This window comes from Equus caballus, chromosome 23 (genome assembly GCF_041296265.1).
Source record: "Equus caballus isolate H_3958 breed thoroughbred chromosome 23, TB-T2T, whole genome shotgun sequence".
In the NCBI taxonomy this organism is placed as follows: domain Eukaryota; kingdom Metazoa; phylum Chordata; class Mammalia; order Perissodactyla; family Equidae; genus Equus; species Equus caballus.
Window position 1 is genome coordinate 37,728,235 of NC_091706.1, and position 26,892 is coordinate 37,755,126.

The 26,892-nt window shown below is 52.1% G+C and overlaps 1 long non-coding RNA gene and 1 other non-coding gene across 2 annotated transcripts; both read right to left on the minus strand.

The window, feature by feature from the left end:
* Positions 1-5,263: 5,263 nt before the first annotated feature.
* LOC138920457 (uncharacterized) lies at positions 5,264-20,026 on the minus strand. The gene is made up of 3 exons (XR_011431631.1): positions 19,859-20,026; positions 10,037-10,343; positions 5,264-7,722 (listed from the first exon to the last, which is right to left on the minus strand). It is a non-coding gene; the product is annotated as an uncharacterized lncRNA (long non-coding RNA).
* Positions 15,645-15,777, minus strand: MIR8952 (microRNA mir-8952). Its single transcript, NR_127949.1, has one exon. It is a non-coding gene; the product is annotated as a microRNA mir-8952 (primary transcript).
* Positions 20,027-26,892: the final 6,866 nt, after the last annotated feature.

Below are 26,892 nucleotides of genomic sequence, written 5' to 3' on the forward strand. Positions count from 1 at the left end.
ACCCTGGGCTGCCGAGAAGCGGAACGTGGGAACTTAACCGCTGCACCACCGGGCCGGCCTTATTATATTTATTTTTTTTTTTTTTGAGGAAGACTAGCCCTGAGCTAACATCTGGCAATCCTCCTCTTTTTTCTGAGGAAGACTGGCCCTGAGCTATGCCAATTTATTACTGAAACCAAAGTGGCTTCCCTCCCACTGAGTAAAATCAGACTCTCCACCAGATGTAGTCTCACAAAGTAAGGTATATTTGCAGCAAATAGGAGAACATGAGGAATCACTTCCAAAGTCATGGTGTCCCTAAACAAAGGGAAGCAGGGATCTTTTGTTTTGGTTGGGGAATGACTATTCAAAAGGGAGAGGTGGGTATTCGCTTGCGCGGGCTCAGTAGGAAAACATACTTCCACATACACTGCAGGTTATGGTGATAGGGCCCAAGCTCCTCCTGGAGAGGAGATCTTAGCATTAAAAATAAGGCAAAGGTCATAGGCCTAGCTCTCTGGTGAGGCTTGGTCTGTCTCAGGGAGGTTGGTGATTGCATCTCCTTACCATAGCAAAAGGAGAAAAATAAATTTGGAAAAACAATTAAAATGTCCAAACCCACCCTTGAGTTCCTCCTCCGGGTAACTAGTCCGAGACATCTTCGTAGAGTTTGGGGCAGCAGGTGGCACATGGAAGGGTTCTGGTTCACCAACCTGAAAGCTCTCTGAACCTCTTTTGCGTTTTGGCTTTTTACGAGGCTTCATTATGTATGCATGATTGATTAGCTCACTGACCATTGGTAATTGACTCAACCTCCAGTCCCTCTCCCCTCCCTGCAAATCGGGGGTGGGGGGGTGGGGTGGGGGGGGGGACCACTGAAAGTTCCAGCCCTATAATCAAGGTTGGTTCCCCTGGAAACCAGTCCTCATCCTTAGGGGCTTTATAAAAGTCACTTCATTAACATAAACCCCATCGTGGTAGAAAGGGGCTTGTTATGAATAACAAGTCACCCATTTCACCTTTATGGCTCTGAAGCAATTTCAGGAATGGAGGACAAGAGACCCAGTATTATAACAAAAGATGTTTCCATTGCTTTTCTCTCTCAGAAAATTCAAAGGGCTTTGGGAGCTGTAAGCCAGGAACCACAGAGGAAGGCCAAATATATATAAGAAATATATTTTGCTCATCTGAATGACCAAATATTTATTTCTCATAAATCACACTATCCCAAATGAATAGCCAGTACTTGGATCAGGAGGCAAATGTTGTCAGCACTCACAAGCCCCCACGGCCCGTTTCCGTCACCTGCCCTCAAGTAACCTCTGTCCTGACTTCTAACATGATGGACAGAGGCTGGTTTGCATGCTGGCTGTTGACGTTGTGACAGGAGCGTGGCGTAGCAAGGAGTGGGTGGAGTGGATAGAATCAGCAAATCTGGGTTCAAAACGTGCCTTGGTGCCAGCTGGTCACGTGACCGTGGCAGTTAACGCAAACTCCAGGAGCCTCAGTCCATCTTTTATGCAGTGAGGACCATGTTGGACCGGCTAGGTTGCTTTGAAAATCATTAATAACATGCGTCAGGGCCCAGCTCAGGGCTTGGGACGTAAGGAGTGTCACGCATCATCATTGTCATTGGTGTTATTTCTAATTTTGCACTTGTGGTGAGATGGGAGGTGGCCTGTGGCCCTGGCAGGCATTGTGTAGCTGTGGTGAGAGCTGTGGACAGCCAGAGCCTTCAAGACAGCTGACAACTGCTTTATGGCATCCTGGAGAAACTATCCTGCACCAGACTGTCAATTAGCTTGAAAAACAACATCAATAACACTGTCACTGACACAGCAGACATAGGAAAGGGGCACAGGATGGCCTCCTGCAATCTGCAGAGATGGTTCAGTGAGAGAAGCCGTCCCGTGGGATTTCTGTGCTGACAGGGCCATGTAGCTTGTTTGTACAATTACTGAAAGGGCAATTTAATTACCTTCTCATTTTCTTTTGTCTATATTCTATAGCTTTTTTCTTTGTGGTTACCATGGGATTACACTCAACATCGTAAAGTTGTAACACTCTAACGTCAATCTATACCAGCTTAACTTCAGTAAAATACAGAAACTCAGCTCCTATACAGCCCTGACTCCTCCCCATTTCAGTTATGAATGTCACAAAGTTACATCTTTAGGATGTGTGTCCAAAAACATATACTAATAATTGGGTTTTTTAATACTTTAGTCTCTTAACGTAGAAAACAAAAAGTGGAGCTACAAACCAAAGTTACACTAGTACTAGTTTTTATAATCATCCACATACTTTGACCGGAGATATTTATTTCTTCCCAAGGCATTGAGTTACTGTCCAGTGTCCTTTTGTTTCAACCTGAAGGACTCCCTTCCTTGGAGGGCAGGTCTAGTGTGAAGAACTCCCTCAGCTTTGGTTTATACGGGAATGTCTTCATTTCCCCTCATTTTCGAAGGACAGTTTTGCCAGATATAGGATTCTTGGTTGGATTCTTTTTTCCTTCAGCATTTTGAATACATCAACCCATGCCATCTGGCCTCCAAGGTTTCTGATGAGAAATCTGCTCGTGATCTTACTGCGGAAAATATGATGAAAGCTCTCTTCCTCTCAGCTTTATAAACATCAATGATGTCCCTTCTTGTGTCTCACCAACAGAACATTTTCCTATAGTATTATAACATCCTTTAAGTTGTGGGATCATTTTGAGACTAATCAGAGTTGAAGGACAAGGAATTAAATATTTTAAGTGTAGACACTGTGAGGCCTCTAAAAGCCAAAAATTATTACAGATTTTTAAATTAGAAATGAAAAGGCCACTGAAGCATCTTACAGATTTTAATTTCTAATAAATATCACTCTCTAATATCCCACATAAATAAAAAGCTCTTTGGGGTCCTTTTTTGTTTTTTAAACAGTAAAGGGGTGTTGAGACCAAAAAGTAAGAAAAACACTGTAGTTTATCCCCTGCCATGATTGGTCCATTTCTTGCCCAGAGCTCATAAGGATCCACCATGATGGAATTACAAACACCTATAAAGTCTCTGGCTGGGCTTGGGTTTTTGTTCCTTACAGCCCAGGAAGCTAATTTTTGGTGACCTGTAGGACTTGGACCGCAGTGAGCTTTTTTCTTTTTTTTTCCATCCCATTTTGTTTATTTTTTCTTTTTTATCTATTGTTTTTATTTTCTTATTTTTCTCTATTTTCTTTTTAATTTTTTTATTCTCCTTTCTCATTTTTTAAAATTCTTTTTGTCTTTTTCTCATTTTTCTTGTTTTATTTTTCACACTTTTTTCTCTTTTTCTCAATTTTTCTTTGTTCTTTTCTTATTTTTTCTTTTTTCTTTGTTTTCTGGTTCTTTTTCTCATTTTCCTTAAATTTTTTTTTGAGGAAGATTAGCCCTGAGCTAACATCTGCCACCAATCCTCCTACTTTTCTTTTTTTTTTGGCTGAAGAAGACTGGCCCTGAGCTAACATCAATGCCCATCTTCCTCTACTTCATAGGTGGGATGCTTACCACAGCATGGCTTGACAAGCAGTGTGTAGGTCCACACCCAGGATCCAAACCAGCAAACCCTGGGCTCCCAAAGCAGAATGCGCAAACTTAACCGCTGCACCACCCAGCTGGCCCCTCCTTAAATTTTTTATTTTGTATTGCTAGTAGAGTTAGTACTGTTGGTATAGTTAATATAGTTAGCATACTTGGTATAGTTAGTATTACTTATTAGCATAGTAAGCATAGGTGGCATTGTTAGGATCATTAGTTAATATTAGCATACTATAGTTTTGTTTGTTAGCATAGTTAGCATTGTTAGTTAGTATTGTCAGTTAGTGTAGTTAGCAGGTCACATGCTTCTGGGCCTCGAGGCCACCTCTGCTAACAAGACGACCCGTATTAACAATTACGAGCTCCTCAATACCATTGGAGAAGGGAGCTTCACCACAGTGAAGGTGGGGCGGGAAATCCCGACTGGGACAGAAGTGGCTGTAAAAATCATTGAGAAGCCTCAGCAGAGCTTCTACAGAAACAAGAAGCTTTTCCGTGAAGTCTACACCCTAAGGGCCTGCAATCACCCAGACTTCGCAAAGTTATTGGAGGTCATCGACACAGAGGAAACATCGTTGCTCATCCCGGGGCATGTTAGCAGAGGAGACGTGCCGGATTACGTAGCAAAGCGCGGCCCCACGACGCAGGAGGAGGCCTGAGGCAGCCTGAGGCAGCTCAGCTCGGCCCTCCAGTACTGCCACCACAGAGGCATCGTCCACAGGGACCTGAAGCCGGAGAACGTACTTCTGAACGCTGAGCTGAATGTAAAGCTCGAGGACTCTGTTCTGAGCACCGTGACCCTTGGCCGGAAGCTGAGGATGCACTGCGGTGCTCCTGTCACACTGACCCGGAAGTCTTCTTTTGCCAGGACTACGCTGCTGGGCAGACGTCTGGAGCCTTGGGGTGGTTCTTCACGTTATGCTCACTGGGGCCGGGCCTTTCCCAGGAGACGACTTCGCTCCAGTGAAGCGAGGGTACTGAGAAGGCAATGCCTGCTTCCTGTGTTCTTATCCTTTAAATGCAGAAAACTCCTAAAGAAAACGATGACCCTTGACCCCAGCAAGAGAAAAAGTTTAAAAGACATCATGAAGGACCCGTGGGTTAATATGGGCCAGGAGAAACTCAGGCCTTATGGGGAGCTGCCCTGTGACAACAGGGACCTCGGGGTGATAGAGGTGATGATGGACATGGGCTTTGAGTGGGACAAGATCCATGATTCCTAAGAAAAAGGAGATTTGACAGTGTCATGGCAACATACCTAATCCTGAGCTCCAAGAAACCCAAGATGGAGGGCCACACCATCTCTATGAGGTCCTCCGCTTCCATTCACCCCAAGAGCTGCAGCTCCTCCCTAAGCCTCAAGGTGCAGCCGAAGGTCTCTGCACTCCCAGTGAAACGCAATAAAGCCAAACCCACCTGGCTCCATGAGGCAGAAAATCAGCAGCCCACCCAGGAGCCTGCCAGTCCCCCACTCAGACTGGAGTCGAGGACCCCCACCCCGAGTCCAAGCCCCCAGCGTGGCCCTGGGGCCTTCTCCTCCACCCACAGCACCAGCAACAGGAGCCCCAGAGAGAACCTGCAATGGAAATTCCCTCCACACTGGGGAGCCTGATGGGGTGACCCCAGCCCCCCTCCCCGGTTGGTGGGGGGCTGCTGGGAGATTCTTAAACTTTCTAAGATGCTTCTGTTTTTGTCTTCTCAGCAGCAACCAGTATGGCAAACACAATAGAGTGAAGCCAATTTAATCTCATGGCAGGGTTCAAATCAAAGATTGTGGGGAGGTCAAGCGGCACCCCTGCATTTTAAATGGAGAGCAAGATGTGGAGCTCCAGAGAGCCTGGCAATGTGGTGTGGGAGTTCGGCCAGAGGCTGGACACATTCAGCTGCAAGTGGGAGCTGTACAAGAAGTACACGCTATATGTGAACGGATGTGCGGGCGAGAGGATTTGGTCCAGTGGACGATGGAGGTGTGCAAACCGCTTTGGTATTCTCTGCTCTGGGTTCACATCAGAATGGTGTCTGGCACCTCCATGGCCTTCAGAAGCATTATATCCAAAATACTTGGTGAACTTAGAGGACGGGCTGGAGGCGCCTGGGGGACACGAGGAGAGGCCACCCTAGCTGCAGGTCTGCCCCTTGGCCCCCACCAGGGTGAAACTTCAGGGGCTGGACTGCTTTTCCTGGGGCACTTCTTCCCTCCCCTGTCCTCTCCATCTTTTCTTCCATGTTTGTGGGGAGGAGAGATGGTTCTTATAAAGTACTTGGTTTTCCAAGTCTTGTAAAAAACCTGATGCTCCAGAAAGATGTATCACAGATACGCTGTCTTGCATCCTCTCTGCGCAGAATTGGGGCTGCGCATGCTCCAGTTTGAGAAGCAGGTAGTGATGTAGTACTTGGAGTTAATCAGAACAACTATATGGAAAAGTGACTTAGAATTACTATGGGAACTCTCAGCAGCAACTAGTGTGGTTCTGAAGGGAAAAGGCTGTGAGCCATAGTGAGGTCAGAAAGGCAGAAACTGCATACTAACATTCCCTAACATTTTCAGGAGTGAGGGAAACTTCTGATCCTGTGGCCTTTCTTAACTACAACCAAGCGGTCCATAATAGATAACAAAGTCCCATGAACCAGTCTGTGTGCAGAGTCAGAGAAGTGGCGCTGGTGTGGGCCTAAGGGTCAAAGCGGCCTAAGGGTCCCTCCCATGTGCAGCTGAGTTTTCTGGCTATAACGCAGGAGTTGGCCCTTCCACCATGATGATTCCTCCTTTTTGTAACAGTGCACCGAGCACTCCCTCTAAGAGTCCTGACCGAGGTCTGGGCTGTTCAGTCTGCTCAAGGTTCCAGGGGAGCTCCACGGGAAGCCAGACATCCTGGGGGGTAGAGGAGGATTCATGGTAAGAGACAGCAGCCCAGAGAGATGGAGGGGATGGCGGAAAGGTGGCTTCTAAAAGGCAAGTTCCAGGTGCCCAGGGCTTTCCCTGGTATTTCCATTTTAGGCGGTGAATTTATCGTTTCAGATGTCTATCAGGGAGCTTCTGCATGGGCTCCTAAGAAGCTGAGGAATGTCCAGGAGGCCCCTGGCTGTTTCTCGTGAGGCTGGGTGGCACTATGTGCAGAGTCTTTCTGCATGCTCTCGAGACTGCCCAGGGACAGTCCCAGCATCTGACCAGTCAGAGAAGATTTTCCTTCGCACACTGAGAGCAGGGCCAGGGGAAGTAAGAGGAGGGCTAGGGACAGGCTGGGAGTCTTGTCGCTCCCCCTTCATGTCCCCTGTTTTGGTTTTCTTTACGCCAAACAACCCGATGTGTGGTCAGTGAGTGTTGTTCTCCTTGAGATCTGTCCATGGCTCTCATTCCCTTCAGGGAGAGTCCCAGTGCCTTAGTGGGCTTTCGGGACCCTCTATGACCTGTCCCCCTGCAGAGCTTTTCACTAGCATCCATTCCTTGCACTTTACTCATAGTGAATTGTTCAGTTTCCCCCAGATACTCTGCCCATGAGGTTTCCTCTCTGGGAAGCCGAAATGCCGGGCACTTGGCCAAACTCCATTGGGCTCCCAGAGATGAATCAGACACAGGTCCTGCCCGAAGGGCACAGTCCAGCTGGGAAGACAAGACAGGGACCTAACTACGGTACAGTCACCTGTGCACCGGTACAAAGGAAGGACAGTCACAGCACAGCACACGCTCACCTGCTGCTGCCAGTATCGGGACAGCGTCTTGAAGGAGGTGGCATCTAGCGGGGCCTTGATGCACGGCTCTGACCACAAGATATGGAGAGGAGGCATCCCAGACAGAAGGAAGCTGGAGTGTTAGGCACATACAAGACAGAGGTGGGGAATGAGGCTGGGGAGTGGGGGTTTGGAGCAGCACCCCTTGTTTCTGGGACCACTTCTCACTGGTGCATTTTGGTCTGCGTCTCCAAACTTAAATATCCCGCAGCTCGTGGCCTGGAAAGCTGTCAGCTCCGGTAACAGAATGCTCTGCTAGTGAGACTTTCTCCTCTTGTGTGAGCTGTGGGCCTTGACTGGCTGGGCCAGTGGCTGTCTCTGATCTCCCTCATTAGTCCAAGCTCAGTTCCACAGGAAGGCCTTTGGGTTTTGTTCTAAGGAGCAGGGGATCCAAGAGCAGGGAGTGACACGATCGGCTTCCATTGGAGAAGACGCTCCTGGCTGCGTGCACACCGTGGGCTCTGGGTGGGAGAGAACCTCGGAGTTGGTAATGGCGTCCCACCAGCGGTTTACCAGCAAATCTGGCTAATCTAATGAATCTAAGGAAATCTAATGAAAAGAACCCACCGGCCCATGATTTTCAGCTGGTTCCTGAATTATGAATTACTTAATGCAATTTGTCTGATGGATACTTTTTCATAAAACGTGAACTCAGGGTAGGGAGTGGTCAGGCGGTGAGAGGAAACATTAAAAGGGGTGTGGCAGAGAGGTCCAGGTGCCTCCCAATAGCAGTGTCCACTTCTCAGAGCAACCGAACACCTGACTTTTAGCTGAGCATGTGGCCACCCAAGACTACAGAGTTCCCAGCCTCCTCTGCAGTTAGGCTGGGTGTATAACCAAGCTCTCCCTTCAGGATGGGGAGGGAAGCAATTTGTGTGGCTTCTAGGATATTTCCTAGGAGGGAGAAGCCAGCCCTTCTTTCTGCTTCTCCCTCTGTCCTGCTGCTGGGAGCATGAGCTCTGAGGCTGGAGCTCCATCCTGACCCACATTGGTGAGGGCAACTCCTCTGGGATGACAGGGCAACAGGGAGAGGGGCCTCCTAGAGCAGCCCTGCCAGGCCAGCCCTGGACTGTCTGCCTCCAGACTGAGCCTGGGAGAGATGCCAACTTCTGCGTGCCACTCTCCTGCGGGGGGGGGCACTTTACTACAGCAGCTGAACCTTATCCTGTCCAGGACAATAGTCTCGGAGGGGACTTTCTGAGTGGTTCCCTTGGGTCAGGCTTCTCCCAGGGCCACAGCTGTCTGAAGTGCTCAGCCCTCCTTTCCATGGGGTGACAGTGAAGTGTAGCTCCAACCCACTCCCTTCTCTGGGTGGTTCTCTGGAAATTTAATTCACGAAGGTTGATGCCCCCAAGTAAACAAGTCTGGAGCTGGTATCGCCCAGGGCATCCTCTTGTTCTGTCCTCCCACACTGTCCACCTCTACTCTCTCCCAAAGACACACCTTGTCCTGAAACAGGCCGGGCTGACTCTTTCCCTGCTAATATCTGCAGATTCTCATTAAATAACTCAGGGAAAAGGCCATCTCACATGTGGTGTAACTTGATTATTGCTAGAAAGATGAGTTTGGGAATGACGAGTGCCCTGCTAAGCTGACAAGTTTAAAAGCTGAATTTGAAAAACCAACCAAATTCCAGGCACAGTGTGAGGGCAGAGACTGGGACTCGGTCAAGCCTGAGCCCTCAGTCTGGGGACACAGATATTCAGGACTGCCCAGGGGTCTGGCCTTGTTCTTGTAATTTCTGATAAGCCCTCCACTCTTTCGGACCCTCCAATTTTATGGGGAAAAGGAACTCTAATGTATGTTAAAATATTAAAATATTAAACTTGTTGAAGATACTGTAAAAGGATACATAGTTCATTTGTTCTTCGTGTGTTTACACTAAGTGTCTGCAAAGTGTCTTGTAGGGCTGGTTCAAAATAGAATGTATTAATGGAAAATTTGAGATTCAGTAAGGCCAACAGATCAGGAGACCATACCATTGAAAAGATAGTTTCTTACAGTTCCCAGAGGAGTGGGCACAGAGGGCCACACGGGGGTGGTCAGGAGGCACAGGGAGCAGGGGAAGTGTGGGCAGGAGCCTTTACTGTGGTCTCTGCAGGAAGGAACAATGAGGCAGGCTGAGCAGGCTTAGGACTGGCTGGTCTGAATAATTTCACAGGCTCTGGGGTACAGGGTCTGTCCCAGTTGTCTGGTACCTGCCCTGGGTGATAAGGGCAGGGGGACAGTGGCCCAGAGTATGAGTGTCCAATAGAGGAGGTGGTTGGGGTGTGGATGGACACTGGATTGGTTGGTGTGTATTTGAAGAGTGGGCCCATGAAGGAGGCTTCTTCCTGGGGGTGGGAGAAGTGGGCAACCAGGGAAGCAGGAGGCCAAGTCGAGGGGATTCAGAACAAGGCATGTCTCACGTTTGCATGCAGGACAGATGTTAAAGCATCAGGTTTACAGAAGCTAGAAACATGGTCCATACGAGGGCTCAGCTCAAATGTCACCTCCTCAGAGGAGCCTTCCCTGCCTACTCCATCTACAGAGACAGCCTCCCCAGCCCAGTCTCCCTACCATCACCCACTTCATTCCCCTCGTGGCGTTCAGGGCCCGGCCCCCTGCTCAGCACCCCGCCCTGCCTCTCCCCACCCGGGGGGAAAGTCCTCACAGGGGCCCCCAGGCCCTGCTCCATCTGGGCCTCCGCCTCTCTCTGTCCTCCCACCACTGTCCTCCCCCCGATCCCCGATCCCCGAGCCCTGCTCTTCCTCTGCAGCATTTCCACCTTCTGACCTGCTGTGCTCTGCTCACTCTTTGTCCCCGTCTGCAATGTCGGCTCCATGGGGGCAGCAGAGTTTGTCTCCTTCGCTGAGTCCGTGCCTCAAGCCAAGGTCAGGGCCGGACACAGAGAGGGGCTCCATAAACAGCGAATGAGACGACAACGCTTAGCACTCCCGGAAATGTGCTTGTTTGTGGTCTGCAGTGTTCACTTGCTCAGGGCATGTCACTGAGGCCCTGCTGCCTGCTTGGCTGGCTCGAGACACAGGGCACAGCAGCTGGAGAAGCAGGCAGAGGTCTCCATTCTCGTATAGCTGACAGCCTAATTGGGGAGACAAAGGAAAAATAAATAAAATATATGCAAGTTCAGGTGGTGATATTTACCCTGGAGAAAAATAAAATCAGGAAAGATGTTTGAGCAAATTCCCGAAGATGTTTAGGGAGCAAGCAATGCAGAGGGTAGAGTGTTCCAGGCTGCGAGACCAGCAAGTGCAAAGGCCCCAAGGCCACAGTGGGCTGCCCGTTTGAGAGTCTTAGTTATTAATGTGAATTCTTAGTTTTGTCTTGAGTCTGTATTTCATTTTTGTTTGTAATCCTTGGTTTCACCTTTCAAGCTAGTTAACCTGAGTTCAGCAAATTCTGTTCTATTCTATGATTTAAAGTAGAATCGGGCTAATTTGGGTCAAGTCAGTACATGTTTATTGAATGGCCTCCCTGGGCCCAGCTGTGTTAGGCACCAGGAGGCTGTGAAATCAACACAGCAGTCTCCACCTTGATGACCCCAGTTACTGAACATCTTCAAGATCCTCCAGCCCCTTCCATTGCCCCTCTGCCTCATCTCATGTGGGTCTCAAGCTCTGACCCAGACCCTCTGTCACACTTTCACCTCCACATCCAACATTTCATACACTTCTCTGTCTGGGTGTCCCCTGAGCTTCTTGAAGTCAGTGTGTCCCAGACTGAGTTCAGCCCTTGCTCCACGATTGCCTCCTCTCCACGAAGCCCCTCTTGGTGAGGGAGACCTCACCAGCGGGCTCTTCTGCCCCAGGAAAGGCTCCTGCCCACCCTGCCACGCAGATGCGCCCCACCCCCTGGATCCACCTCCCTGGGAACCCCGCCATCCTCTCCCTCCTGTCTTCAGCCTGGGGCTGCACACCGTCCTCCCCCTCTTCACAAACCCCCAAGAGGCTGGTCCACTTACACACGGGGACACGGAGGTGACACCTGTGGGAGCGGCTGGGAATGACAAGCAGACTCCCAGATTATAGGGCAGACCAGGGCTCCCGAGCGGCCAGAGCACGGCAATTTGGCGGCAGGACAGCCAAAAAGGGGGTGAGGCGGGCACCCCATGGCAGCCCTTCCCCACATTCCCCAGGGGGCCCTGAGTTTCACATCTTGGCTTGGGCTGGCTGCCCCTCCTTCTGTCTGTTAGGTGGGTGCCTATTCATTCATTTGCTCACTCATTCGTTTACGTATTTGGCTCCTACTCGGTGCCAGGGCGTGGCTAGATGATGGCTCGTCCTTGGAGGACCAGCACAGATGCCACCTCCTCCATGAAGCAATTCTTAATTCCCACCCCCTCAGGCCTCACCTGGGATGCCCCAGTGCTGTGATCACACTCTGATGACCTCTCCAGCCCCTGAGCTCTGGGAGGGACCTGGGCCAGATGCAGAAAGGGGCTCCGAAAAACGTGATGGCGGGTGAAACCCTGAACACACGAAAGGATTACCCACAGGCCGCATGGGGGTCAAGTTCAGCCCCTCCTCCTCTCCCTCCGGGACCAGGGCTCCTTCATTACCAGGAACCTGAGGGACCTTCTCTCACCCTGTGCTCATTTAGACCATTAACAGTCTGGATTTTCTTTTCAATTTTAAGTTTTTTAAAACTTTGAAGACATGTCGTGAGGGTATCCTTCTGTAATGAGAAACTTAATTATCACTTCAAGGAAGGGAATCCATCCTTTGTGTCTGAGCCAATACAGGATAATATGGAAAGTGCAGGATGTTGAGGATGAGCAGACTCAGAGGCTGGGCCTCGCGAGGGCAGCAGGACGAGTGGGGGACAGAGAGATAGATGAGGCAGAGCTGCCAGGGCTGGGGTCAAGCTGGGAGGAGGAGTCCAGGGGCTTCCACATGTGAGAGCAGTGGCTTCCAGTGTCCCCCTCTGTCACATACAAGCCATGTTTCTCACACTGCAGCACCTCCAGGCCTTTGCACGAGCTGGTCCTCCAGCAGGAGTGCCTTTCCTCTACTCCCCAGACAGCAGTGCCCTCACCCTGCAAGACTCTGCCCTTCTGGGGCATTTGTTCCTGAGCCCGCCTGTCCAGTACCATGGCCCTCACCATGACACAGGCAGCACGCTCTATGCTTAGGTCATCTGATTGTCATTGCCTGAGGCTGACCTGTCTCCTTGTGTGAGAGACCGGCAGACCTAGCTTCTAAGCCTTCCAAATCCGTGTGACCTTGCATAAGTCCCTTGTCCCTTTAGAGGCTCAGTTTCTCACTATAAATGGGTCTGACAGTGGCCGCCTCACAATGGCACTGTGCTCTCTGAGCTGCTGGAGACGGCACGTTGGATGGGTGCCTGTTGCTGGTGCCCTTGTTGCTGACCTCGGGGTCGTGATCCCCAGCATGCCCAGGGTTTGCAGAATGCCTGGCTGCAGCAATGCATGAGAGAGTGGGAGACGGGCAGGAAGTTAGAATGTGGCTTTGGAGTCAGAAGACATAGCATTCCTTGGGGACACTTCCCCGAGCCCCTGGTCCCGGGCCTCACCCACCCACACCCCTTCTCGGCTGCCTTTGGAGGGCAGGCGATGAACCCCTGCCTTGAGGGCTGCATTCCCAGTTCATCTAACCGGTGTGCCCAGGCTGGATGCTGCTGTGGTCCTCAAGTCCCAGGTGAAGAAGTGGGGCTAACGGGAGGACCGCGAACTCAGATGCCTCCAGGGGTCAGGCCTGGGGAGGCAGGGTGGGGGTGGGAGTCCTGGGCCAAGGGGAAGCTTAGGGAGCCGCAGGGACTGTGGCAAGCTGGGGACACAAGCTCTGTCCAGAGCACGGCTCCAGCTCAGCTCCAGAAGAGTGTCGCCTTGAGGGACTATCACAGGTGGCCAGATTTTCTCATTTCATACAAAAAAAAAAAAAAAAAAGCTAGACAGCTGGAATTCCATCTGTAATCTTCCAGTTTTTAAATGTTATAATTAACTTTTAAAATCCAGATTTGTCCCTGGGCCCTGGCTTGAGGCTCTTGGTTTAAGATGCCTGGCCAGGGGTGGGCTCAGGAGCGGCTGCCCAAGGTAGAGTCCAGACTCTCAATGCTCTTGTCCCTGCAGGTCCCCCTCTGCTGCTGCCCCCCACTGGCCTGGCCTTAGGTCTGGGTATCCAGCAGCAAATACAACACAGCCCCTTAAGCTGCCGGTCTGGTGGCAAAGCAGTGCTTGGAGAAAACCTGCCCATGGTGCCCCCACCTCGCCCCCTATGAATGATCTCACTGATGTAAGGCTGCAGCTGTGGGTCCCAGTGAAGGGTGAAGGGAGGCCCTGGACAGCCCATGCAGGCACTGACCAAGAGCTGGGCAATGGAGCAGGACGGCCTGGGCTCTGTGATCCGAGGCATTTACCTCACCTCTCCGAGCCTCGGTTTCCTCAACTGCAAAAAGGGGTGATGATAGCAGTACCTATGTCCTAGAATTTTCATGTGGATCAAGTGAGTTCATGTTTTTCAAGTGCTTAGGATAGGGTCTGGCAGTGGATCAGGCTGCCACTCCCTTCAACGACAGCCATGTAATGTAGGTTTTGCTGTCCCCGTTCTAAAGATGAGAAAACAGAGGCCAAGAGTGGTTCTGAGGTCAGCGCTTGGTTACTCCCTCCTCATGCTGCACCTTGAATGTCCATGGGACCGCTTTCTGCCCGGCTAGCCTGTGTTCACCTCGTCTCTCCATCCCCAGTAACCACCTAGCAAAGGAGGTGCTGAGAATTGTTGAATGAATTAAATTAGTGCGTTACTGAAGACTCAGACCTCGTGCCCCACCTCAGGCTCTCTGGGCCGCGGACGGTACTGGCATGCTGAGCACCCTCAGACTGTCCAGGAGGCAGCGGTGCATGTCCATCACTCTGCTCACACCCAGCATGGCAGACCCAGGGTATGGGGGCCTAGGGCCAGAGGCGCTGGGATGACCCCTGGGGGAGACGCCGGGTGGGCAGGGCAGAGACACAGAGGCCTCAGGAAGTGGGGCCTGCCTCGCTGAGTGTCCAAGCAGCCGAGGCATGGGAATGAAGACACTCAGGAGGGGCAGAGGATGGAGTCCAATCTGGGCATCACCCCCGGTTGGGCAGTGGTGAGAACTTGGACAAGCCCTGCCCCCACTGGGTCTCCTCGTCCAGCAAAGGGGAGAGGAAAGGATAAGACTGGTGCAGCTGACCCCCAGTGTGCCCCGTGTGCTGGCCACGGCCTCAAGGATTTTGTACGTATTAGCTTGTTTAACCCTCCTGGAGCCCCCAGGAAGTAGCTGCTGATTCCAGCCCACACAGACAGGAGAACTGAGCATGGAGGACTCAGTGACTCAGCCCAGGAGGAAGCCAGGAGGAAGCCACCTGAGCATGTGCTCCGGGCCAGTTGGGAGCAGCCTTCTGGGTGCTGTGGACAGGGTGTGTGAACGAGCTGGCCCTGCAGGCACACAGCAAATGTCTCTGTCTTCCCTTTGATGGCATCCTGGTTTGTTAGGACAAGGATATCAGTGCTGATACCTAGCACCCCTCTGAGGGACACTGACATGTGGAATCCAGATGGCTCCTGGGAAAGTAGAGAGGGTGTGGGCCTGTGCATCAGGTCTGCATCAGACCCCAGCTCTGCCCCTACCCGCTGTGTGACCTGGAAGCTTTCCCTAACCTCTCTGTGCCCAGCTTTCCAGACCTGACTCATAGGGTTCTGTGTTTGGCACACAGGACATCCTCATTCAAAGGGCAAAAACGAGTCCTCAACAGCACAGCACAACCCATGTGACCATGTCAACTAGACTTGCTCCTTGATAAGGGTGGCAAGTGTAATCCAACAGGTCCCCCAGACCCCTGCCTGAGGCCTTTCCCTCACCAGTGACAGTGAGGAGGGGCAAGTCACAGTGTCCCAGGAAGTCTGCCCTGAGCTTCTGTGACTTGGCAGAATTCCTTGTTCCATACGACTCGGTTTCCAGGTCGTTCCAACAAGGTGCAGAGCCCACTACTCTCCTGTTTCAGCTGCAAGTCCCCTCAGGGGCAGGATTTAAAAATTGCCCACCACTTTGGGGCTGGGAGATGTGGATTCCAGAGCACATGACCATCTGCCCCCTGACTTCAGGGGAATCATGCCCCTACCACCTCCCCTTTCTCCTAGCCAGCCTCCTAGAACAGGGTTAGCCATCCTTGGGCAGCTGCAATTTTATCAGAATGCAGCCCGCCCACTACTGAAATGCGAGTGTGTAAGACAGGGACTCCCTGGGCCCGGAGCCCTCACCTGGAAAGCAGGTTGAGAGCCTGGACTGCCCATTGTCGACGATGCTTTTGCACTACAACCGCAGTCCAGCAGTTGTGACAGAGACCACAGGTCCCTCAAAGCCTAAAATATTTACTCCCTGGCCCTTTACAGAAAAAGCGTGCCAGCCCTGCCCCAGAAGACGGTCCTCACAACAGCACCGACAGCGTGCCTGGGGGCAGCGCTCAGCCCAGCCCGCTCCCAGGCCCTCCCTGCACCTCATTTAACCCCCACCCCCAGGAGGGAGAGACTCCAAGATGCCCACTTTACAGGTGAGAAAGCTGAGGCCCGTTCTGCCTTGGTAACTAAGCAAGTGATGGAGCTGGGTTTGCACCCCAGTGTCCTGGTTTCAAAGTGCTCACCTCTCAACCCCTGCTCTCTGGATGGCGGGTCCGGGCACACGGGACCCTCTGCTTTCACACTGACAGTCGTGCTCCAGGGCCCAGCCTCCCAGAGGAGGCTGGGTTGACACGTTTAATTGACTTATTCTGAACCTGCGGGGCCCTTGGCTGTGGCACTCCCTGCTGCCCGACCCTCCAGCCGCCTGAGGTTTCACAGGTGAATTGTCACCAGACCCCTCACCCTGCCATGCCGACAGCCCCCTCCCAGCCTCCTCCTAAATCCTTCGTGCCGACATCTGCAGAGCGGCAGTAAACAGCCTGGCTCCCCCAGTGCAGAGGCGGCAACCCGGGGAGGGAGGGAGGGGATGGGAGGGCCTCTATACTGACGCTGACACATGAAGGGAACAGTATTTCTGCTCATAATGGGACTCAATTTGAAGCTAAGAACTTGGTCCCGGAGAGAAATAAAAGCTGAGAGGCTGAGGGCTACAAGGGAACAGGGAAAGGGGCTTGGCCATTGGGTTGTAAATGTGTAATCTAATCAATGAAATCAGCCTCCTGGATGATCACAGTTTGCCCTTTAAAGGCCAGAATTGGCCAACTGAAGCCCCAGGCCCCCCTCAGTTCCAGGATGTGAGTGTGTGGACCTAGGGGGCCTTAACCAGGGTGCTGTCCTCTCAGTCATGGGCCAGACTGTGAGGCCTCACCCCCAGCACACCTGCCCACGTGTCACCCCATGGACTGTGGTCCCCGCAGGTGCAGGGCGTTCCTCGTGCTCGGCCCCAAAGGCCCTGGGTCATAATGAAGGACAGGTCTGTGGGGTCCTGTGGGAGAGTGTTGCAGAGGGAAGAGACCTCCACTGCCTCCCCGCCCACCTCCTGGGGAGTGCTGGGGTGAGCAGGAGTTCCGAGCCCCCTCGGGGTTAGCAAACATCCTGGCTCTGAAGTCATAAAGCAGCTCGGTGGACTGGGAAAGACAGGCTCTGGGTTCAAATGCCACCCCCACCAGTCACCAGCAAGCCCCTGAGCTACTTCCAGCCTCTGTTTGCTCCTCTGTAAGCTGGGACACAGTCATCCTCACCATCGGAGTTGGGGGTGTCCTGTGTAAATTACAACACCTGTGCTATGTTTGTTCACGGGTCCTGGGGGAGTGCAACAGCCCAGGGCAGATGGGAGAGGTGAGCTGTGGGTGTCACAACTGTGATGACCTTGCTGTCTAAAGCACCAGGCTGCGTGTGTGCGTTCTCATATCCAGAAACGGGGGACTGCCATCAGCAAATTCATGAATCAAGGTTGTGTTTACTCTCTCTTGTCAATTATCATCATCTTTTTGAACAGAGGCCTCCAGGGTTTATTAGCAACATTATTGCCAGTCACAGAATGGCTCTGCTCAGTTCCTAAAGTCCAGGGGCCTCTGCACACCTGCAGTTTCCTGTCTGCGCCTGCCCTCACTCTCTCCTCAGCGTCTGTTCGTAGCTCCCTATTGCCCAGGGCCCACTGCGCTCCAGGCATAAAACATAATACAAGGCCCTGCCCACTTTTCCCCACCCCTGCCGTGCTGATGTGGTCATGAACCACCAGTAATCCCATGTGCCAGCTCATTTCCTGCACTCTGCACCTCGGTGCCTCTGTGTGTGCTGTGGCTCTATGCTTCTGTGCCTCCGCACCTCTGTGCGTCTGCACACTGGGCCTCTGTGCCTCTGCATCTCTGCACCTCTGTGCCTCCACGCCTCTGTGTGTGCTGCGCCTCGGTGCATCTGCACCTCTGTGTGGGCTGCGCCTCGGTGCCTCTATGTGTGCTGTACCTCTGCACACTGTGCTTCTGGGCCTCTGGGCCTCTGCGTGTCCTGTGCCTCTGTGCCTCTGCACCTTGGCACCTCTGTGCCTCTGTGCCTCTGAGCCACTGTGTGTGCTGCGTCTACACCTCTGTGCTCCTGAGTATGCTGCACCTCTGCACCTGTGTGCCTATAAGTGTGCTGTGCCTCTGCACCTCTGTGCTGCTGTGTGTGCCGCAACTCTGTGCCTCCCTGTGTGCTGTGCCTCTGCACACTGAGCCTCTGCGTGTGCTGTGCCTCTGTGTTTCTGCGCCTCTGCATGTGCTGTGCCTCTGTGCTTCTGTGCCTCTGCGTGTGCTGTGCCTCTGTGCTTCCGTGCCTCTGCGTGTGCTTCCCATCTCTCACATCATCTTTAAACATTAAACATTAGATGCCTTTGCAGTTTAAGTCACTCTTAGTAGAGTTTTCTGTTACTTTAGGCAAATACACATCTAACTGGTACAGCTTTCAAATCTCAGTTAAAAATTTCCTGTCCTGGGGCCCGCCTGGTGGCACAATGGTTAAGTTCACATGTTCTGCTTTGGCAGCCCAGGGTTCGCCAGTTCGGATCCTGGCTGCGGACATGGCACCGCTTGTCAAGCCATGCTGTGGCAGGCGTCCCATATATAAAGTAGAGGAAGATGAGCGTGGATGTTAGCTCAGGGCCAGTCTTCCTCAGCAAAAAGAGGAGGATTGGCAGCAGTTAGCTCAGGGCTAATCTTCCTCAAAAAAAAAAAAAATTCCCTGACTTTAACTAGTTCCCCAGTAGACATGGGTCTCTGCCCCGACCCCCACCCTTCCCCTATGAAAACAGCCCATGAGCTATGGTTCTCTGTCTGCCTGGCTGGCTCACCCATATTTGGTTTGTGAACTCCTCTGGGGCCGGCATCCGCCCTTTCTCCTCTGTACACCCTGAACCTGCACACAGTGGGCCCTCAGACACTGCAGGGACCTCGCACCCCTACCATGGCCAGGAGCCCCCAGCCATTAAGAAGTGTTTTGGGTCACCTTAGCCCGAGCACTGGTTCCGGCCCTCAGGGACCTCAACGGCCCCTTCAGCTGGTGTGTGAGCTTCCCAGCGGGCAGCTCTTGCCTCACAGGGGCCTTCAAGTGCTGAGCAGTTGATTGACCGTCAGCGACAGCCCCGGGAGGCCACGATGCAAGGAAAGGAGGGCACGAGCTACGTTTCGGGGAGACATGGAAAGGGCAGTGATAGATACCTCCTGTTTCAGAATGAGCGAGGTTCTCTGCATGTTCTGGAAAAGACATCTGGTGTGCAAGTGGGGAATAGGGCCCCCCAAGGCCCAAAGGAAGGAGGTGTTCCCAGGTAGGGTGGGGGCCTCAGGCTCCTGGCCTCCCCTGTAGCAGCTCCAGACCCTGGCCCTTGTGGTCACATGAGCATGACTCTGCCAAGCAAAGCGAGAGAGAGGCATGCCGGCCCTGGGGGAGCTGGGAGGGGTGGTGGTGCCAGTGAGCGGAGGTTCCCTTCCTCTCTTCAGTGCGAACTGCCTCTGTGAGTCTCCTGACGGCCACATGGCAGTTACCAGCCTCAGGCCCTCGCTGTACACCGCATGTGGTGCCGGGTGCCTCAGCCCCACTTTCCTCGCTATAGCCAGTTACCTCCCTTCTCTGAGCCTCAATCTTGTCCTCTAAAATCAGGATTAATTTGGGTAATGTGAGTGGCCCAGCCTGTAGCAGGCCCCCAACAGATATTGTTTGAGTCCATTTGGATCTCCAGGTTAGATTGCACTGTTATCTGGAAGTTTTTCCTTGAAGCTAGCCTAAATCCTCAATATTGTTGCTGTTCCACAGTGCGCCATTTAGCCAGCTGGAAGGAACAGTCAGATTTTTTATTTTTTGATGAGGAAGATTGGCCACGAATGAACATCCGTGGCCAATCTTCCTCTTTTTGCTTGAGGAAGATTGTCCCCGAGCTAACCTCTGTGCCAATCTTCCTCTATTTTGTATGTGGAACACCACCTGGGATCCAAACCCGTGAACCCTAGACTTCTGAAGTAGAGTGCAGGAAACTTAACTGCTATGCCACTGGGCCAGCCCTCAGAATTTTTTTGATAGCCAGTGACAGAAAACCCAAAGTGGCTTAAAAAAGCAAATGAAGCAGGAGAGAATGATTTATGTAATGAAGAAGTCTAAAGGCAGATAGCTTCAGGTAAGGCTGTACCTGGGTGCTTGATGCCATCAGCAGGAATAGCTTCTCCCAGCCTCTCGGCCTGGCTCACTCCCCTCTGTGCTGGTGTCCTTCTCAGGTGGGCTTTCTGTTGATGAAAGCAAGATAGCCACCAACAGTTACAGGCTGGGCTCATCGCCCCTCAGCAGCCCAACAGAAAAAGAATTTCTCTTCCCCCAAGATTCTAACCCTAACTGCTCCCCATTCCCTACGTGGGAGATGGAGCGAGGCCAGTGTCCAACTGCCACTCTCGTCTGTACCTGATTTCTGGGTTGAGCCTGCTCCTATGGGCTTCCCACACCCCATTATTTTCTCTTTACAAAGGATTTGTGCCCGCACTGCTTCCCCCCGCCCCGCCTCCTTTCCCAGCCCCACTTCACCCATACCAAAGAGGAGCAGGACTTGCTGTTGGAAGACAGGATTTGAGGTCCACTCCCAGTTTCATGGCCTGCTTTTTTTGTCCCATTATAATCATTTAGTCCACAAATGTCCACTGAGCACCTTCTGTGTGCCACTCTGAGTGTTCAGGCCTGTTAGTTGTGCCGGGAAGGGAGCATCACCCAGGAGCCTTCCAAAGGCAGTGAGTTTTGTCCAAAGGCTAGCTTCCAGTCCCTCTCTGCCCCTCACTGTGTGGCCTGAGGGAATTCTTTCCCCTCTCTGGGCTTCTGCTTTCTCCTCTGCAAAGCAAGGTGCTGGGGAAAATGAGGTCCTGGAGCCCCCTCAGCTCTGACACACTGTGGTTCGGTCTTAGAGCGTGTCTCCTGCTCTGAGTCAAGCCATGAGTGTCACGGACAGTGACCACGATGCTCCAAAGGCGGGCTGGGCTGAGAAAAGGCCATGGTCCCGCAGCTGCGCCTCGAAATCCTTCCCCTTTGTGGCTGTCAAGGGGGCCCAGGGCAGAAGGGGATCTGGGCCTTCTAAGCCTGTGAGAACCCTGGGCTCTGAGTTTCTGTGAGGTTACCCAGTGCTGCCGCTGAGACAGAAAATCTCTCTTGGGCTGTTGGTGACTCCCAAGCCTGTCCACCACGGATGGTCAAGCTGTGGACTCTGAAAGGGAAACGCAGGGAGGCCACATGGACGGAGGAGAGGATGATGCCGAGCTCCCACGGACCCGCCCATCGCCCTCCTCCCTGTCCCTCCCCTCTCCCCCCAGCCCACCCCTCTTTTCTCTGTCGCAGCTGAAACTGGTCATCTCCCTGGAGGAGTGGAGACCCTGAGGTATGGGGGGGGGGGGGGGGCCCTCTGAGGCATGCCCAGCGGAGATGACTTCCTTTTTCTTCTGGTTGAGTCCAGGTTCTCTTCATCCTTTGAACATCTGGGGACATGAATGAATTCCCCTGGTCACTCTGTCACTCATTTGTCAGTTCACTCAGAGCTCATTGCCTTATTAATCCATTTGTTCCCTCCTTTATTTAGCTCATGCATTTTTTCCTAAGCAAGAGGGGGAGATTTATTAGGAGAACACAGGGAACCCCAGAACAAACAGCGAATAGGCTAACTCCTCTTCCCAAGTGACCAGAGCCAGCGGCTGGTAAGGCATGAGGAACCAAGCCTGCTCTGTTCTTTCCCTGACCCTGGGGCCACCTAGCCACTCCTCTCTGCTTCCCTTTGCACATCACTCAATCCTCCTATCTTTTTAATCTGTTGGTTTCTCCCCGTTTCCACTGCCATGACCCTAGTAAAGGATTGTCCTTTTTTTGGCCTGGAGAATTGAAATGGCCTCCCAATCTTTCTCCCCAAATCCACTCTTGCCCATTTCCAATGGGTTGTTCTCCTTGCTGCAGCCAGAGTGACTTGCTACCAATAGAGAATGTATTCTGTGGCTTTCCCTGGCTCCTAGGATAATCATCAGAATCATAAGCGTGGTGTGGAACTGGATGATGGCTCGCCACCCTCAGTGCCCTTGTTGTGGTTCCTCCCAGCTGGAGGATTAGGCGGCCCTGCTCCTTGTTGCTCTCGGGCACGGCAAGGGGGCTGAGGAACGGCAAAGAGCCGGTGTGCGCTTTGTCACTTCTTCTCCTTCTCCTGGGGCAATGGCGATATTGCAGACAGACTGTCCCACAGCCTGAGTCCAGAGGGAAGGCGACAAGCAGTAGAACCATGTGGACACGTAGCGCGAGAGATAGACAGACCCGACTGTGGGCCCCTGAGATCTGGGGACTCATTTGTTCTCAGCATAATCCAGCCTCCCCTCACTGGTACCCATGGCCCACAAGCTCTCCCTCACTGCCCTGTCTCTCCGCTGGAGGCTTTCAGTACTTACAGGAGCCGCTCCCTCCCACCTTGGAACGTGGTCTGTTACTCTCTTCGGAAAGTTGCTTATGCCTATTTCTGCCTGGTTTATATTTACTCACCAGTGAGATCTCGGCTTAAACGTGAACTACTCAGGAAAGGACTGCCTGATCTGTGTTCAGAGTACCTTCAATTCCCCTTCTTTGTCACTAGATCTCTTTCACTGAACTCTAAGTTCTGTGAAGACAGAGCTCAGGCATTTGGCTCATGCTTTTTTGAGGCTCTGCTCCATCCTCACTATGTGCCAGGGCCTGTGCTGAGGGGCTGGAGGGGACGGGGGTGAATCAGCCATAAGCCCGGCTCCCACAAACCCACCCCCTGGTAGGGGAGACAGACATGCAAGCAGCAGCATTCGAACCCACTGTGATCATTCCAGCCAGGATAAAAGAGCATAATAAGAGTATATGAAAGAGGCTGGAAGGAAGGCAAGGGAGACTGCCTGGAGGAGGAGGCATCAGAGCGGGTTTTGAGGAGGCATTGGAGTTGTCCAGGTGGGGAACTTGCTGGGGGAGTGTGGTGGGAGATGGTAGAGGTAGAAGCAGTGTGCCCAAAGTTTCCAAGGCTCAAAAGACGATGAGTTTGGACCAGAAGTGAACATCTGGCATCTGTATTCCTGGGAACACAAGCATTCTTGTTTCTGGGCCTTTGCAAGTGAAAAGTGGCGCGTGGTGTTTGCTCCTCAGAGTCTATGGACAGTGATGATCATAGCAGGTTCCAGGCCCTTCCACACAGTGGGCATCCATGGCAGACTCCGATCAGGGGTCCCCCGGGCCACATGTGGGTGCGTGCTGGCGCTTTGTTCCAGGACGAAGCAGTCAGAGACGCCTTTGTCTCCACTCCGCTCCTTGGAGACGGCAAGATGCCTTAAGTTCCTCTCCTTGTCTTCTAAGAACCCACCACAGTTCCTTCTAGCGAACCAAGACTTCCTGCACACGCAGCCCCAGCAGTCATTTAAAATTTGCATAAGATGAATAAAACGGAAGAGAGATGAATCGCCAGAAACACCACGTCACTGGATATAATGTCCCTCGATACAATCTCGTTACTGAAATAATCTGCAGGAGCAGGATGCTCAGGGACTTGGGACTGTGGTCGCTCAGCAGTCCCTGGCCTGGGGGAGGGAAGGTGTGTCCACGCAGGACGGGGCGTTTCAGGGCCCTGATGGAATGTGGCAGAAAAGCTTTCCCGGCCTCCCAGGAGGTGGGCAGGTGGACAGTGATGCTAGAAAGTCTCTCCCCTTTGTGGCCCTGACTTTCTCGTTGTCACCATGGGAGTGAAGTGTGTCCCTCACTGCGGACTTCACTGGCTGTGACACTGGTGCAACAGTAAGAGAGTGTTTCAAAAAGTCCACTGACTCCAAGGAATCTTTGTTGTTCCTGATGGCATTATTATTTTCATGCCAATCATTAGGTGGTCTCTGAGGGGCTCCCCAAAGTGGGGGACAGACACCCACAGAACCTGGCCCCAGACATACGTTCTCCGTGAGAAAGCTGAACTCTGGTGTGGCTGTCTGCAGGAGGGCACGCTGACCCCCGCTGGGGAGGAAGGAGCTGGGCAGTGCGGACAAGGGGGACTCCTGCCAGCTGAGGCCCTGAGTGGAGGGAAGATGGGGGCCTCGAAAGGCCTGGAGGCCAGGGGCCGGCCCGGTGGCGCAGCGGTTAAGTTCGCACGTTCCGCTTCTCGGCGGCCCGGGGTTCGCTGGTTCGGATCCCGGGTGCGGACATGGCACTGCTTGGCAGCCATGCTGTGGTAGGCGTCCCACGTATAAACTAGAGGAAGATGGGCACGGATGTTAGCTCAGAGCCAGGCTTCCTCAGCAAAAAGAGGAGGACTGGCAGTAGTTAGCTGAGGGCTAATCTTCCTCCAAAAAAAAAAAAAAAAAAGAAAGGCCTGGAGGCCTGAGGAGGCAAGGTGGTGGGAGGAATGCTGTCCTTCTGCAGGGGAGGCTGGTTGATAAGGCACAGTGGGCACTCCCAGTGCCCTCTGGGGTAGATGGTGACATGAGCTCCCGCCTGGCCCTCTGTGCCAGTCGAGCTGTTGTCAAGTCAGCGAAGCCCACCGGCATGGGGTAGACGTGAGCCTGCCCAGCAGGTGGGAGCACGGAGGCCTGGAGGGATGGTGGGTGGGCAGCAGGGGGCTCCAGGAGACTGGAAGCCATGGGCGTGGGCGCTGTCAAAGCCGAGGTTCCACCTGCCAAGGTCTGGCCAGGGCCGGCTCCAGGGCCAGCGGGCTGCTCCCTGAGAGGGACTGCCTTTCAGAGTACTGGTACCTACTGGCCTGGCTTCAAAATTCCAAGCCCAGAGCTGGATGGACTCTCCAGGTCAGCAAGTAGGTATCACCGTGTGTGCCATCTCTCTTATCCACCATCCCTGGCAGCCTGCGGTGCCAAGCTGAGAAGGAATCCAAAGCTGTATAAGTGCTCAGCATGACAGAGTGCTGCAATCCATTAGTAATGTCTGCAGTGGGTAAGGAAAGGGAGATCTATGCTATACATGCCAGCCATTTGTCATTCCTGGTAAATCCCCTTATTTTGCATATGGAGAAACTGATGCCCAGGGGAGGGAATGCCCTCATCCAGTTTCCAGTCCTTCTGCCTCGTAGTCTGACCTCTCCACAGACTTCTGGGTACCCATCGTGACACAAAGTGAAAACAGTGAGCTGTGTGACAGGGACATCATACTGGATCTGTCTGGATCCACACTGTGTTCCTCCTCTTTTTTCTCCTTTGCTCGTATCTTTTAAAAATTTAATGTGTTTTATACATTATAAAAGATAAAAAATTATGAGCATCTGTGAACACACCACTCACTCCAGAACTGGAACCTTCTCAATAATTTGCATCTGTGTGTTTGCATCTTGTCGTACCTTGGAAGTCACCACTGTCCTGAATGTTGTGTGTGTTTGTCATTCTCTTGCTCATAAGTCTACTGCATATGTCCAAGCAGTATATTGTTTTGTTTGTTCTTGAGCTTTGTAAAATGGCATACTATGTAGAGACTTCTAAGGTTTGCATTTTTTACTCAACATTTTACTGTTTCTAAGCTTCATCCATGCTGTCTTGTGTAGCTGTAGTTTATTTTCAACGGTGTGAAAATAAATTGTGACTATTCCACAGCTTATTTTTGCATTCTCCTATCCATGAGTATTTGGGTCATTTCCATTTTATTTTTTTCTGTTATTAACAATGCTGCTAGGAGATCTTGTACATATCTTCTGTAATGCGTAGGGCTGGGCTTGCAGGGTTAGAAGGTGTGTAAATGGTCAGCCTAACAAGAAAATGCCCGTGTGATTTCCTAAGTGGTGACCAGTTGACGCTCTCATCAACACTGCTTATGTGTCCCAGGTGGTCTATACCCACTCAAGCCCTTGGTGCTGTCAGATGTCTTACTTTTGACCAGTCTAGAGGGCATCCGATCACAGCTCACTGAGATCTTAGTGTGCACATCCGTGTACACTAGTGAAGGTGAGCATCTCTTCCCACGTTCTCTGTGTGCCTGTGATCTCCTCTGAGAAATGCCTGCTGCAGATCTTCTGCTCATTGTAGGAGTTCTTTATGTATCTGGGTACTAATCCTTTGCTGGTTGTGCATATTCCAAATGTCTTCTTGCCATTCGTGGTTTGTCTTTTCACTCGTCTTTTGGTAAAAAGTAATTTTTCATTTTACTGCAGTCATATCTACCAATTTTTTTATGCTTAGTGAGCTTTTCATTTCTTGTTTAAGAAATTGTTCCCAACCCCAAGTTTGGAAAGATAGTTCCCCATAGAAAATTATTCTTAAGTTTTAAAATTTTCCCTTTCAATGGAGGTTTTTAATGTGTCTGGAATTGGTTTGGGGGTGTGGTGTGAGGTGGTCTTCACTAAGTCCCAAGGGTGGGCCTCTGCAGGGACCCATGTGGGTCAGGCCAGGCTTGCTAGTGCAGCAGCTGGGCGTCAGCGCCCCCACCCAGGGCTGGGCCAGGCCGTCTCCCCTTGGGAGGGAGCTTGAAGCCTTTGCGGTTTGTAGCTGTGTGTCATATCTAGAAACCCAGGCATCCCAGACTCATAAATTACCTTGAACTAGTTTGCTAGCCCGTGTGCCTTGGTGCAGAGGCTTTTCAAAGGCAGCCGGTTATGTAACTGGCTGAGTGAGGCATGGCTCAGTCCCCTCAGAGAGGCAGGGCAGAGCCGGCCTGGCCAGGATGCCGGCCACCCAGGACCACAGGGACCACGCAGGGAGCCGCTCGGGTCTGTGTGGTTCACTGGCATTTCCATGGAAACGCTCTCTCAGCAAGGAGCAAGAGTTGACAAGTCAGTGAAGCTGGATGCTCACTCCCAGAGGCATAACTAAGATATAACCTTGACTTTTCTTTTTCTGTTTGCTCTGTTGAAATTATGTGCTGGGAAGTCCCGTTTTGAGATTCGCATGGGTGGGCAAGGAGTGACGTTTTGCCAAGTTTGTGGAAGGAACCATCCTCCGCACGACTTTTCCCAGACCTTGTTCATCTGTGTAGGCTCCTACACGCTGACATTCTCAGTGACACAACAAGTATTGATTTTTTTCCACTTCTTCTCTAAATTCTTCTCTTCCTTCCGTCAGATATTGATATATGAACAAGAATGGGTACATACGCCCAAGGACATCGTTGAAAGGTGTATACTTGAAAGGAATAAGGAGAAAGGAAGGAGAGCGAGGAGAAGGCAAGTGAGAGAGCGAAGAAGCAGAGGAGGATGGGAAGGATGGGGAAGGCAAGTGGAGA